This window comes from Equus quagga, chromosome 13 (genome assembly GCF_021613505.1).
Source record: "Equus quagga isolate Etosha38 chromosome 13, UCLA_HA_Equagga_1.0, whole genome shotgun sequence".
NCBI lineage: Eukaryota > Metazoa > Chordata > Mammalia > Perissodactyla > Equidae > Equus > Equus quagga.
In genome coordinates, this window is record NC_060279.1 from 32,441,105 (window position 1) to 32,453,700 (window position 12,596).

At 43.9% G+C, this 12,596-nt stretch overlaps 2 non-coding genes across 2 annotated transcripts; one reads left to right on the plus strand and one right to left on the minus strand.

Moving 5' to 3' along the window:
* Window positions 1–10,476: 10,476 nt before the first annotated feature.
* TRNAE-UUC (transfer RNA glutamic acid (anticodon UUC)) lies at window positions 10,477–10,548 on the plus strand. Its single transcript has one exon. It is a non-coding gene; the product is annotated as a tRNA-Glu (tRNA).
* Window positions 10,549–11,334: 786 nt separating this feature from the next.
* Window positions 11,335–11,406, minus strand: TRNAE-UUC (transfer RNA glutamic acid (anticodon UUC)). The gene has a single exon. It is a non-coding gene; the product is annotated as a tRNA-Glu (tRNA).
* Between the last annotated feature and the right edge of the window lie 1,190 nt (window positions 11,407–12,596).

The following is a 12,596-nucleotide window of genomic DNA, read 5'->3' on the forward strand; positions in this document are numbered from 1 at the left end:
TCTCCTGCTGCTTGACGCCAAGACGGCCGGGCCGCTGTCAGCCAGTTGAGTTTAGTATCTGTTCACGAATTGGTTCCCCAAAGTACCTAGCAGACCTCAGTTCTCTTCTTCCCAAATCTCTGCACCCCCGTGGTATCTGCATTATATTTAAGGTCCTTGAATAAATGCTCCACCTTCTTGTCTTGCCTTAACCTTTGTTTGCCTTTCTCATCGATGCCTATCCTTTGTAAACCTCTTTCCCGAACATGTGTTCCCCTTTTTCACTCTTTTCACTCTAGTTGATATCTTTTCTCTAACGCCATCCTCGCATTCCAGGAAATGCCGTGTTCCATTGTTGCTGAGTTCCTTTAAGTTCAGCTCCCAGCTCCTGTCAGCTCTCTTAATATTTTCCTGGGCTATTACCCCTCTATTTATGTGAGAATGTTGGTGTTCAATTCAATACCCCTTTTAGGTTCTGTAGCTACCTGGCCTTCCCCTTTCTTATAGGAGTTGATCATCAGATCTTGTAAGAAAATTAACGGAAAAAAAGATGCCTCTCGGCTCTGTGGAGTCAGACTTTCTGCGGTGGCTCCTGTACCTTTAGCAAACCTCGACTATGGAACAGTGTAGGTTGTTTTTCTGAGCTTAAGTAAGTGTAACATATGGTCTGAATTTCTCTAGTTATGTCCTTCTGAATGCGAGATCTACCAATGGAAATGTCAGAAGTTAGGTAAAATGGCCCAGGCTCTACAGAACTTTGAAAAGTTAACTGCTTTTAAAATTCCAAAGATTCTGGGGAGATTACATTTATTACTAAAACTAATTTTCTTGTTTCGAAGTAACTTGCAGGTCAGTTTCAGGGTTTCATGTAAAAAATTCTAGTTGTACTCATAAATTAGTGATTCTCTATGAAGAGCCATGGCTCATTAGTGATATTTTTGAATTACTCCTTGTGTGGTGGGATGGGGAGCTGTTGGGGGAGCGTTCAACCTACTCCATCTCTCAGGTGCCCAGATGATGTTTTGCCTCTCCATGGGATATTTAGTGCTTCTTGAGAATCATATTCAGGTAGAGCTTCAGAGCTCACTTCCATATTGAAGTTAGTCTTTGAATAAATGCTCAGCATATGGGTTTAAAATTCATAGAGAGGTGATGAAACTGGGCTTCAAAGGAATTCACTGAAGTAAGGACACCAGCCTGACTTCCCAAGCAGGGGTGTTATTTTAAATCAGTGTTGAGCTATTTCCCCACTACTCACCGGCCCCTGCTCCATTCGCTCAAGCTACTCTCATTTCTCTCAGCTTGTGAATTTGGTTTTACTCGCGTCTAGGTCTCAACTTTGGGAGAAAAAGGCATTTGTTTCCTGCTGTCGCTAAGGAATTGGGAAGAAAGGAAGCCAGGACCTTAGTGTCAGTTTGTGGGAATGGTTTCCTGTCGTTGCTTTTAGAATCACACAACTCAGACCTACTTGCAGTCTCAGGGTGAAGAGGCTGGAATCCAGGCAGGGGAATAACAGTGTTTGATTAAAGATCTACAAATATGATCTGCAAGAAGTTAAGTACTGATGTGGTCTCTGTGGTGCAATCAGTTAGAGCATTTGGCTGTTAACTGAAAGGTTGGTGGTTCAGTCCCACTCAGGGGCACTTGAAATCTTGAGTCACCATCACCAAAGAGCCTTCTCTTGACCATAGCCTTCCTTTTTCCTGATCCTTCCTTCCTCTTAGATATCGAAGTTCTAATTCTAATCCAAAGGTCTATGAATTACTTGTCCAGGAGGAGATGCTTCCAAGCTTCTCTTATCCTACATGCTCAGGAGTCATCTATGGCCAAACTAGAGGTTCCTGTACTTCTTTTCCCTCCAGAAGAGAATCCTTTGAGTGCTGTTTTGCTACAGAATCTCACAGCCAGAAGTTCTTTGCAAGTGGGCGCTGCTACTACAGAAAACAGCTAAGGCTCTTTCCCACTCAGTTAATTCTTGCAGCAGATGCCAAACAGCTGGAGAAACCCAATGACCTCTGGCCAATTTTAAAGGGCAGCCCAGTATTTCACGCATTAATGTGCTCTAATTTATCCAGCTATTCTCCTATAGCTGGACACGCCTCTTATACATACGGCTGCAGTGAAGGTCCTAAAGAAATAACCCTTTATGTGCTTTCCCATTGGCCCTAACTCTTCTCATTTCATATTACACTCTATTTAGGTGATTTCACCACTCTTGTGTCTGCAGTTATACAGACAACTGTCAAATTTGTGTCTCCAGTACTTCTCTGAGTTCTAAATCCATCCAGGCATCCACTTACTTGCTCCACACGACCCCTTGGCTCTCGGGGTCATCATCTCCCAAACTGAGTCCATCTTCTCTCCACACCCTAAGCAGCAGTCTTTTCCAATGTCCCCTCTCTCAATGAATGGTGGTAACATCCCTTTAGGGAAACAAGACAGACAGGAAGGGGACTTCCTTGAAGTCCCCTTAGCCAGCAAATCCATTAGTCATCAAGCCCTTCCCATTTTAACTTCTCTGGCTTCCCTTCCTGTTAGCCCACTGTCAACTCCCTGGGGAGTGGACCCATGTCACCTTGAGAAGTTCTGATGTAGTATAAGAAATGTGTTGCCAGGACTCCAGTCTGTGTTTGTCCTCACACCAGGAACTCCAGTGAGCTGGCCTTTCCCCTCAGCCAAAGCCGACTTTTCATCCTCTCAGGTGTCCTTCGTAGCTCAGAAGTCAGGACAGGAAGACCATGGAGAGGAAATTCTCTTTTGACTAAAGCAAACTTTCTTATAATTGGCTGGTCTTCCTGAAGGCTTTTAGAAAAACACAAAATCCTGGCTTGTCCCTAGTCTCTGAATATGTACCTATTATTCATCTATTTGTTCATGCACGCATGCATTCATTCATTCATCAAACATTATGTTGACAACTGTTATGTGCCAGGTACTCTGCAAGGAGCTGCAAATAAAATGATGAGCAAGACAACAGATACAGTTACCGTGGTTATTCAGCTCATAACCTCCTTCCTGGAATTCCTGACAACAAGAATAGTGTGAACTGAGTCTGATCCTTGGGGAACTTCCAGGACAAACAGGGTACCATGGTCCCTAATTCTTCCTCCTGTTCTTCCATTTACAAAGCTATGGAGGCTACAAGGCTGTGCTATGCAATCACCCATACTGGCTGAAGGAAACTGGCTTTTGGAATCAGCCACATCTGTTGTGCTTCCAGGTTCTCAGGCCCAGGATGGCGAGGCAGAGACCTTGGCTGCAGAGGATCGAGATCTCCCCCAAGTGCTGGAGCTGGGACCTGGAGGTTAACGCAGGGTGCACTCTAGGGTTTGGCTGCAAATAATTCAAGAGGACTGTCAGCCCCTGGCCTCTACCTGATCTTCACAGTGTAGGGGGTTAGGCTTTCTGCTGTTATGTTAAAGCTTGATGGGTCACAGCCCACTCAGAGACTGCTGTCCTTTGATTCACAAAATATCCTTCCTTTGCCCCAGAACTTCACGTTCTCCACCTCTTCATAAGCTACTCGTCTCATTTCTGAGTTGTTACTGGCATAGATGAGGCTCCTTGGGTAGTTTCTTCTTGGTCAAAAGTCTTGAGTAAAAGGATGAGTTATCTGGCCCCCATATATCCAACATACAGTATCGAGACAGGCATGGGTTAACTGCTATCAACATTCCTGTTCAAAAGGGGGAAATTGGAGACAGACAGCAATCACTGGTCCATAGCAATTCTGACATCCAGTCAGGTACCTATTGCCAGGTCCTTAAGGCCAGTACTACTCACTGGGAATGATTCTCTGTGGCCCTCCCTTCCATCTCCTGAGTCATTCTGTCTTTTCCATAAGAATAGCCAGTGTTTGCAGCTGAGCATTTTCTTAGCCTGCTTCCTGTCCGTAGAAGTTTGGAGGGCCAAAGGCTTCTTTGAATTTTGTACTGTCTCTGTCCCTTTCAGTTCAAGCTGATACACTTCCTTTGAAAGCTTGGACAGTTTCTTACGTATCAATATATATTCCCCTTATTAGACAAAAGTCACACTCACAAATCTCTTTGAGATAAGCCCGTTTCTACTTTGGGCTCCTAGTGAAGTTGCTGGGGGGTCAATGACCTTAAGATTCTTAAGAGCCTCATTAACAGGAAAGATCTTTAAGGTATGCCCTTAAGACTGATAGAATGCCTTCTTTCTATCTGAAAGAGTCTATGATGCATGACTTCAATCCGCCAGAGGTCTTAATAAACATTTCCAAAGGTATAGCCTTAGCTTCATCTTTCCCCGGTGACCGTGTTTTGCTGACAGTGCCCGGATTTGACTTTTGTGTGGAAGCCTTCTCTTTCTTTGAGAAGCACTTACTAGATGGAAACTGCCCCAAGCCTTTACATTTCCTCCAAATTCCAATTGATAACTGAGCTGTTAGTTCTTTTGTTCATCTCTCTTTTCTAGTGTTTTGTCATAGGCAGTGTAGGGGAAGAAAAAATTCTTATTCCTTATACCCTCTTGGGTTCTCCAGCTGCGGCCCTGTAAAATTAGACTGACAAAAGATATATTAACAAGAGAAAACAGTTTATTAACGCATGCAGGACACATCACGCAGGGGAAAACTCATGATGAGAAACTCAAAGGGGTAGTTAGAACTTGGGTTTATATAGCATTGTAGGGGAGGAAGATAGATCTACCCTCTGGGTTTTTCTGGCTGGGCTAATGAATTAAATTGACATGAGACAGAGTAACAGGAGAAAATCAAACAAAGCTTTATAACATGTATACAGGGAAGACACTCAGGAAAACTGAGCAACTTGCCAAAATGGCAGAGGCTCTCCTCTTAAATACCATCTTCAGCTAAAGACATAGGAGGATGTTGAGGATGGGAAGAGTCAGTTATGGGAGATCACCAGAAAAGCACAGTAAACTAGAGTAAGCTTATTATACAGATTTAAGTCCTTGCCTTCCGCATTGATAAGAGTTTCTAGAGAGAAGGTCTTCCCCTCTTCTTCCTGGTACAGAGAGGGAGACACCTTTCCAGATGGAGATTTCCTTTACAAATGTAAATATCTCTTACAAAGGGTAAATTCTGCTTTCTAGAGCTTCTCTCAAGTCTGCAGTTTTTAAAAGTAACCAGCCCAAAATAATCCTCATTCCAAAGAGACACATTTTGGGGTGGCCAATTCTGATCCCCCACAGCATCTTAAGTAAAGAGAAATAAATTACTTCATTTAGTCACAAGACAAAGGAAAAGAGTTTTAGACTTTCAAGGGCAGCAAACTGTAGGAAGGTAAATATATGGGAGAAGTAATGGAGTAAGGCTTGAGCAGGTCCATCTCGACGCTGACTTTCTGTCTTCTTCGTGGCTATAAATCTTCCCTGGCAGAGCAGATGGATCGTAGTCCTCACTTTCCAGCAGTTTCTGCTTTTAGTCAGATAAAGAAGCTCTGGGAAGGCTTCTTTCTGCATCTGGTGATTCTCACTTGCCTCCAGCTCAAAATCATCCTTATGCCCAAGTGGCATATTTTGGGGTGGCATATTCTGGTCCCCTACAGCAACTCGAAGAATACAAGCAGTTCCTTTGGTACTCTGCATGGAAAATTACTTGGCTAGATCACTGAATTCGTTAGGTACAGTTCCTATTTTCACAGCGCTACACACAACAATGCTGATGTGCTTTCTAACACTACAAAACAAAGGTCCTTCTTCATCTGGATTCAATAATATATTCTTGACTTTGCTTTAAGCCATTGCTATCAGCCATCAGGCTTCGGATGCCAGCCAGTCCCCAAAACAGCACCACATGTTTTAGGTATTGTTATGGTAACATCCCACTTCCAGGCACCAAATTCGGTTTTGATTATCTATTGCTGCATATAAAAACCACCCGAATGTAGTAGCATAAAAACAATGTTAATTGTATTATGCTCATGGACTCTGTGAGTCAGGATTCAAATATAATTTCTACCAACCATTCAAGAAACAGAGCTTCTATTTTACACAAAATCTCTGGGAGACTAGAAAAAAGGGAGTACTTCCCACCCCACTGTAGGCAGTGAAGATAACCTGGCTGAAAGCCACTCAAGCCCCGGAAGAAGGAGAAAAAATACAGGCATAGTAGTTGCCTCTGGGGGAAATGAGGGGAAGGATTTGGTGAGAATAATAGAGAGGGTTTCAAAGGCACTGGTAATCTTATATTCTATATTAGCATACAGGAAACATTTGTGTTTTTTTTTAAATTATTCTTTATACTGTGTGTTTATGTTACTTATAGATTTACGTTTATAATAGATTTCATTTCGTTTAAGTTTAGTGAATCAGGAGAGTTGATGGGGATGAGTACAGTGATTTCCTCACTTTTCATTGCCAACTGTCAATATGTGTATTTTAAATACAATAAAAAAAGAAAGGGCCTGCCCAGGTGGCATAGTGGTTAAGTTCATACACTCCGCTTTGGTGGCCCGGGTATGCAGGTTTGCATCCCAGGCACAAATGTAGCACCGCTCATCAAGCCACACTGTGGCAGAATCCCACATAAAGTAGAGGAAGATTGGCACAGAGGTTAGCTCGGCAACAATCTTCCTCAAGCAAAAAGCAGAAGATTGGCAACAGATGGTTCAGGGCCAATCTTCCTCACCAAAACAAAACAAAACAAAACAAAAACTGAATGAAATTAAAATTTACCATCATTACTATAGTGAATCAAATTGTGTCCCCCAAAACGATTTATATTCAAGTGTTAACTGGCAGTACCTGCAAATGTGACCTTATTTGGAAATAGCATCTTTACAGATATATCCAGGTTAAGGTGAGATCATACTGGGTTAGCGTGAACCCTCAACCCAATGACTACTGTCCTTATAAGAAGAGGAGAGAGCATACAGAGACACAGGGAAGAAGACCTTGTGAAGACAAAGACAGAGTTTGGCATGCTCCAGCTATTAGCCAAGGATGCCAAGGGTTGCAGGGAAGTCAGGAAGAGGCAAGGAAAGATTTAAAAAACAACAATTGAAAATGAAAAGTGGGGCCTGGCCCTGTGGCCGAGTGGTTAAGTTCGTGCTCTCCGTTATGGTGGCCCAGGGTTTCGCTGGTTCGGATCCTGGGCGCGGACATGGCACAGGACATGGACATGGACATCAGGCCACATTGAGGTGGCCTCCCACGTACTACAACTAGAAGGACCCACAACTAAAATATACAGCTATATACTGGGGGGATTTGGGGAGAAAAAAGCAGAAAGAGAAAAAAAGAAAAAAAGAAGATTGGCAACAGTTGTTAGCTCAGGTGCCAATCTTTAAAAAAAACAACCAGAAAATGAAAAGTGTTGGCAGGGATGTGGAGCAATTGGAGTCAGCGTGCATTGCTGGTGCGAAGGTAAGTGATCCAGCAATTCCACTACTAGGTATGCCCAAAAGAATTAAAAGCAGGTACTCAAACAAATACTTGTACATGAATGTCCATAGCAGCACTATGCATAACAGCCAAAAGGTGGAGACAACCCAAATGTCCATCAACAGACGAACAGAGAAACAAAATGTAGTGTATCCATACAATGGAATATTATTCAGCCATAGAAAAGAATGAAGTACTGGTACATGCTACAACATGAATGAACTCCAAAAATATGCTAAGTGAATGAAGCCAGACACAAAATGTCACATATTGTGTGATTCCATTTATTTGAAATATCTAGAGTAGGTAAGTCCCTAGAAACAGAAAGCAGACTCGCAGCTTCAAGGGCTGGGAAGAGGGCCAATTGAGGAGTAATTGCCTGATGGATATACGGTTTTATTGGGGGATGTTTCAGAGCTAGAAGGGATGGTGGTTGCACTACCTTGTGAATGTATGAAACACCACTGAATTGTTCACTTTAAAATGGTTAATTTTATGTTATATGAATTTCACTTAAAAAAACAACAACTCAGCATGATCCCTGAAGTCCAGTGGTCGGCAGGTTTGACTGTGAATCAACATATTGGTGGTTTAAGCACAGGCGAGGTGGGTTTTTAGCCTACTCTTCCCCAGACCTGCCATTTCTCTGCCAGAAGGGGCTTTTTCTCTCTTAATTCATCTTATATAACAGATGAAAACGTCTTTGCACTATATCCAGATAGGGCAGAAGCATAAGTGTTCTGAAAAAAGAGCTGTCCTAAACTAAAGGCCGGCCAAGGCAGTTTTCTCTTCTGTGTGCTTAGTATAAGGTGTCACCATCTGTGATGGTTAATGTTATGTGTCAACTTGACAGGGCCGTGGGGTGCCCAGATGTTTGCTCAGACCTTCTTCTGAGTGTTTCTGTGAGGATGTTTTTGAATGAGATTAGCATTTAAATCAGCAGTCTGAGTAAAGCAGATAGCCCTCCCTAATGTGGGTGGACCTCATCCAATCAGTTGGAGGCCTGAGTAGAACAAAAATCCTGCCCTCCCCCTAGGAAGAGGGGAACTCCTCCTGCCCAACTGCCATTGACCTGGGACATTGGGTTTTTCCCTCCTTCAGACTTGGACTGGAGCACCAGCTCTTCCTGGGTCTTGAGTCTGCCGGCCTTGGCCTTCGCCCTTGAACTACACTAGCAGCTCTCCTGGTTCTCAGGTCTTCAGACTCCAATGGAACTAAATCATCAGCCCTCCTGGGTCTCCAGCTTGCCAACTCATCCTGCAGATCTTGAGATGCCGTAATCACATGAGCCAATTCTTTATAGTAAATCTCTCTCTCTTTTCTTTCTCTATAGCTATCGATGTGGACATAGATATAGATACAGGTACAGATACAGGTATAGACCTCTATTGACTCTGTTTCTCTGGAGAACCCTGCCTACTACACCATTCATCCAGTCCAACATCCAAGAAACTTTATAGTCCCCTTCTTCTCCCTCTTCTCATTAACTCCTAGCAGGAAATCTGAAGATTCCTCAAGTTAAAGGAAGCAGAAACAGTTTTACCAACTTTTTTTTTAAAGATTGGCACCTGAGCTAACAACTGTTGCTGATCTTTTTTTTTTTTTTCCTGCCTTTTTCTCCCCAAATCCCCCCGGTATATAGTTGTATATTTTAGTTGTGGGTCCTTCTAGTTGTGGCATGTGGGACACCGCCTCACCATGGCCTGATGACTGATGCCATGTCCGCGCCCAGGATCTGAACCAGTGAAACCCTGGGCTGCTGAAGCAGAGCACGCGAACTTAACCACTCGGCCACGGGGCTGGCCCCCTCAATTTTTTTTTAATTGGAAACATGCTACTGAGTACACTTTTAAGGAGAAAATGCATCCCTGTTAGCCCACTACCTTTAAACCATATGGGGGCTGCTTGAGCTGCGGAGGTGATAGCACTACTCCACGAACTTGGCAGTGTCCTCACTAGACGGGGAGCCTCAGAGGTTAAAGCAGAAAGGACTCAGTGCTTCATAGACATGGTGGGTAGGAAAGGCTTCTTTCCAAGGGTGCTGTGATTCACTGGGGGTGGGGCCTGGGGAGGGTTTCCTGGTTGGAGGAGTGAAGAAATGACTCAGTTTGAGAGAGGGTGACCTTGGATCCAAGTGGTTGAGGTGAGGGGGTGACGGCTGGATACATGGACAGGCCTGGAAGGTCAGAGAAGTAGGGAAGAGTAAAAATAGAGGCCCACATACTATATGTCTAAATATTTTAAACTTATAAGTTAAGCTAATAAACAGTAAAATAAGGTGACATCTTTCCTCCTACCTTCGTAAAAATACTTCCTTAAGGACCCATGGGGCCAGATTTGCCCTTCGAACAGACACATCACCGTTCTGTGCCTGAGCATGGTGGTGCAGGCAGAACCCTGTCCTTTAGCCCCAGCTCCTTCCTGCACTGAGAGGGGTCTTGTGCAGGTGTATGGACACCTCACCCCCCACCAGCAAGCTCTGTCCAAACCCCTGCAAACGTCCTTCTTTTGGCCACTTGCTGATCCTTGCCTGCACAATCTGGAGACGTAATCCACCTCAGCAGTACTGATGGGGAAGAGGCCTAATCAGACTTCAGGCATTTGTGAAGGCCATTCCCAGGTCTCAAATAACAGAGCATGGCCCAGGAGAGGGGTGCAGCTCCAGGTGAGCATGTCCCCTTGGTCCCGAATGTTCCTCCCTCTGTACTAGGGAGGGGCGTATTCAGAGGAGATCAGGAATAGGATCCCTTTTGGGGGGTGGGAGAGCAAAAGAGGGACGTGTTTTCCTCAGTCAACCATGGGGAAACCATAGACGTGAGAGAGGCACAGAGATTTTAGCAATGAAGAAGGGAAAAAAGAAAGAAATGTGAGAAATCCTTGTGGTGAGTGACAAACATGTCGTAGGAAAAATTGTTCTCTTCCCCGGTTTGACTTGTGACAATCTTTCTTCCAATTTTTCTGCCACTAAAGTCTCCTTTCACCCTCTGACCCAGGTGGCAGTCACCGCACCCAGCACCACACATACCACTTCAAAACATTCTTCAGACGTCCCTAAATGTCTGTAACAGGTGTCTGAATCATTCCTAAGGTCTTTTTCTAGAAGATGCTGCAAACCTCTACAGGCGTCTCTCCCTGGTGGTCTAGTGGTTAGGATTCGGCGCTTTCACCGCCGCGGCCCGGGTTCGATTCCCGGTCAGGGAATTTAATCTTTCTTTTCTGCATACCGACATTCTATTATTGTTGCGGCTCGGAACGCCTCGATTTTAACCAAGACTTGCTTGCGCACAATCTTCAAGACCAGCAAGTGATCGTATGGCTCCTCTTGTCCCCAGGGCCATCCTACGGCATCCTCAGGTTAAGACGATGGCACGGGAATTCCGCATGCCTCTCAAACTTCTCCCAGGTGACCTGAAGTCAGTTTTGAGAACCACGGGACCAGGTCGCTGAAGGTCTGTTGTCATATAACTTGCTATTTTAATAAGATCATTCTTGATCTATTTTCGTAGTTCCGGTCTTACACGGTAAGTTACCTAATTACCATATAGAAACGTGTTCTCATTTTCACAAAAGACCAAATGGCAGTGGTAAAATTACCTCGGCTGTCTACGTCTCTGGAATGTAACTGCTCAAAGGGTTTCAATGAACTCGGGGAAAAATTACACCCATTACTAAAACTGTGCCTATGCCAATCAAACCTTAATGGATTTAGAAGTCATTTTATATAACTCGTTTCATGTAGAAATTACCTTTATTATTTTTTAAAACCCCACATAAATCAGTAATTTCTAATACAATGAGGCAGAGGCAAGTGAGTTTGAATCTGCATACAGGAATTTTTCATTCTTCACAGGCACCTTGTTTCCTCGGTACAGATATACCCCAAGATGGGATGACATGCGGGGTGCGTGCAAGGGAGCCTCGGTTAGCATGGAGGCATTTGGAGCCGCAGCAACAACAGAATGTCGGTATGCAAAAAACAAAACTAACTTCCCTGACCGGGAATCGAACCCGGGCCGCGGCGGTGAAAGCGCCGAATCCTAGCCACTAGACCACCAGGGAAAGATGCATAGGTATGTGCCGCAGCATCTTCTAGAAAAAGATCTTGAGAATGATTCACGCACATATTAGAAACTTTTAGGGAGGTCTGAAAAGTGTCCTTGAAATTTTAAATAATTTGTTCTTTGAACATGAGTTTTGTAACTGAAATCCGATAGAATGGCGCCTACGCATGAGCAGAGAAGATAGCAGCAATATTCTTGTCTGCCTTTCTTGTTGCCCATTTGTGTATAGCATTCGCTATGCTTGATGAACACAGAATTCCAGGTGGACCCACTATGCAGTGGGAGTTCAGAGGCTCAAAGCAAGTATAAGATAAGCACGTTGCCTCTATGACTGAATAAGTTGACCTGACAGCGCCAAAGGCCACACTCTCCATTCACAGAAGAACTTGGTTCAAATGCAAAAAGGAGGCAATGGCATTCTAAGAAAAATGAACGGCCAAGGAATCCTGTCATGTCCTTTCTTATGTTACTTCCCTGTATTTGCCAACCACTTATGCTGAAAACGATGACATGAAAGGAAAGAGAAAGACTGGACAACCCATAGTTCCTTTTCCTTCCTGTCCTTCCTTCCTTGTTGACAAGCTGAAGGTAGAGAATGTTGATAGAATGTGTGTATCAAGAAGTAAAATGAACACAGCTGAGCTACTTCTGTGCATCATTTCCACTGTTCTGATAAGGACAAAAATTCATGTGCGTGTAGATGCCACGAAATATGGATTCTGCGATTTCAGTGATTCTGCATGTGAGTTAAACGCTTTTATATTTGCATTGTCAAACAAAAACACATCTAGACTTAGATAAGGAGGGACTTTTCGAAAAGACTGTTGCAATAGGAAGAATGCTCCAATCTCAGAAGCCTACAAATCTCTCGAAATCACACAGAAAAAAGTGTTTCTTTCATAGGGACAGGTAAGCAGAGCTTAGCAGAAACTTTTAAGGGGAAGCTGGAGAAGGAAGAGAGAGTGAACAGACAGCATAGAGGTTCAGGGCAGTTTCCCAGGAAATGTGTCTCCCTTTGGTCAACTGATTCCCAGGATGAGCTGGTAAAAGGGACATGTTCTGCATTTTAGCGCTTGCTTAATTCTCCTGGGCAAGCCAAAATTCAACAGCCTGTGGGGAGGAGAGAAGCCAGACTAAAGTTAGGTCAGAACAAAGCAGAGGATAAGAAACGGGCTATAGTGAGCACTT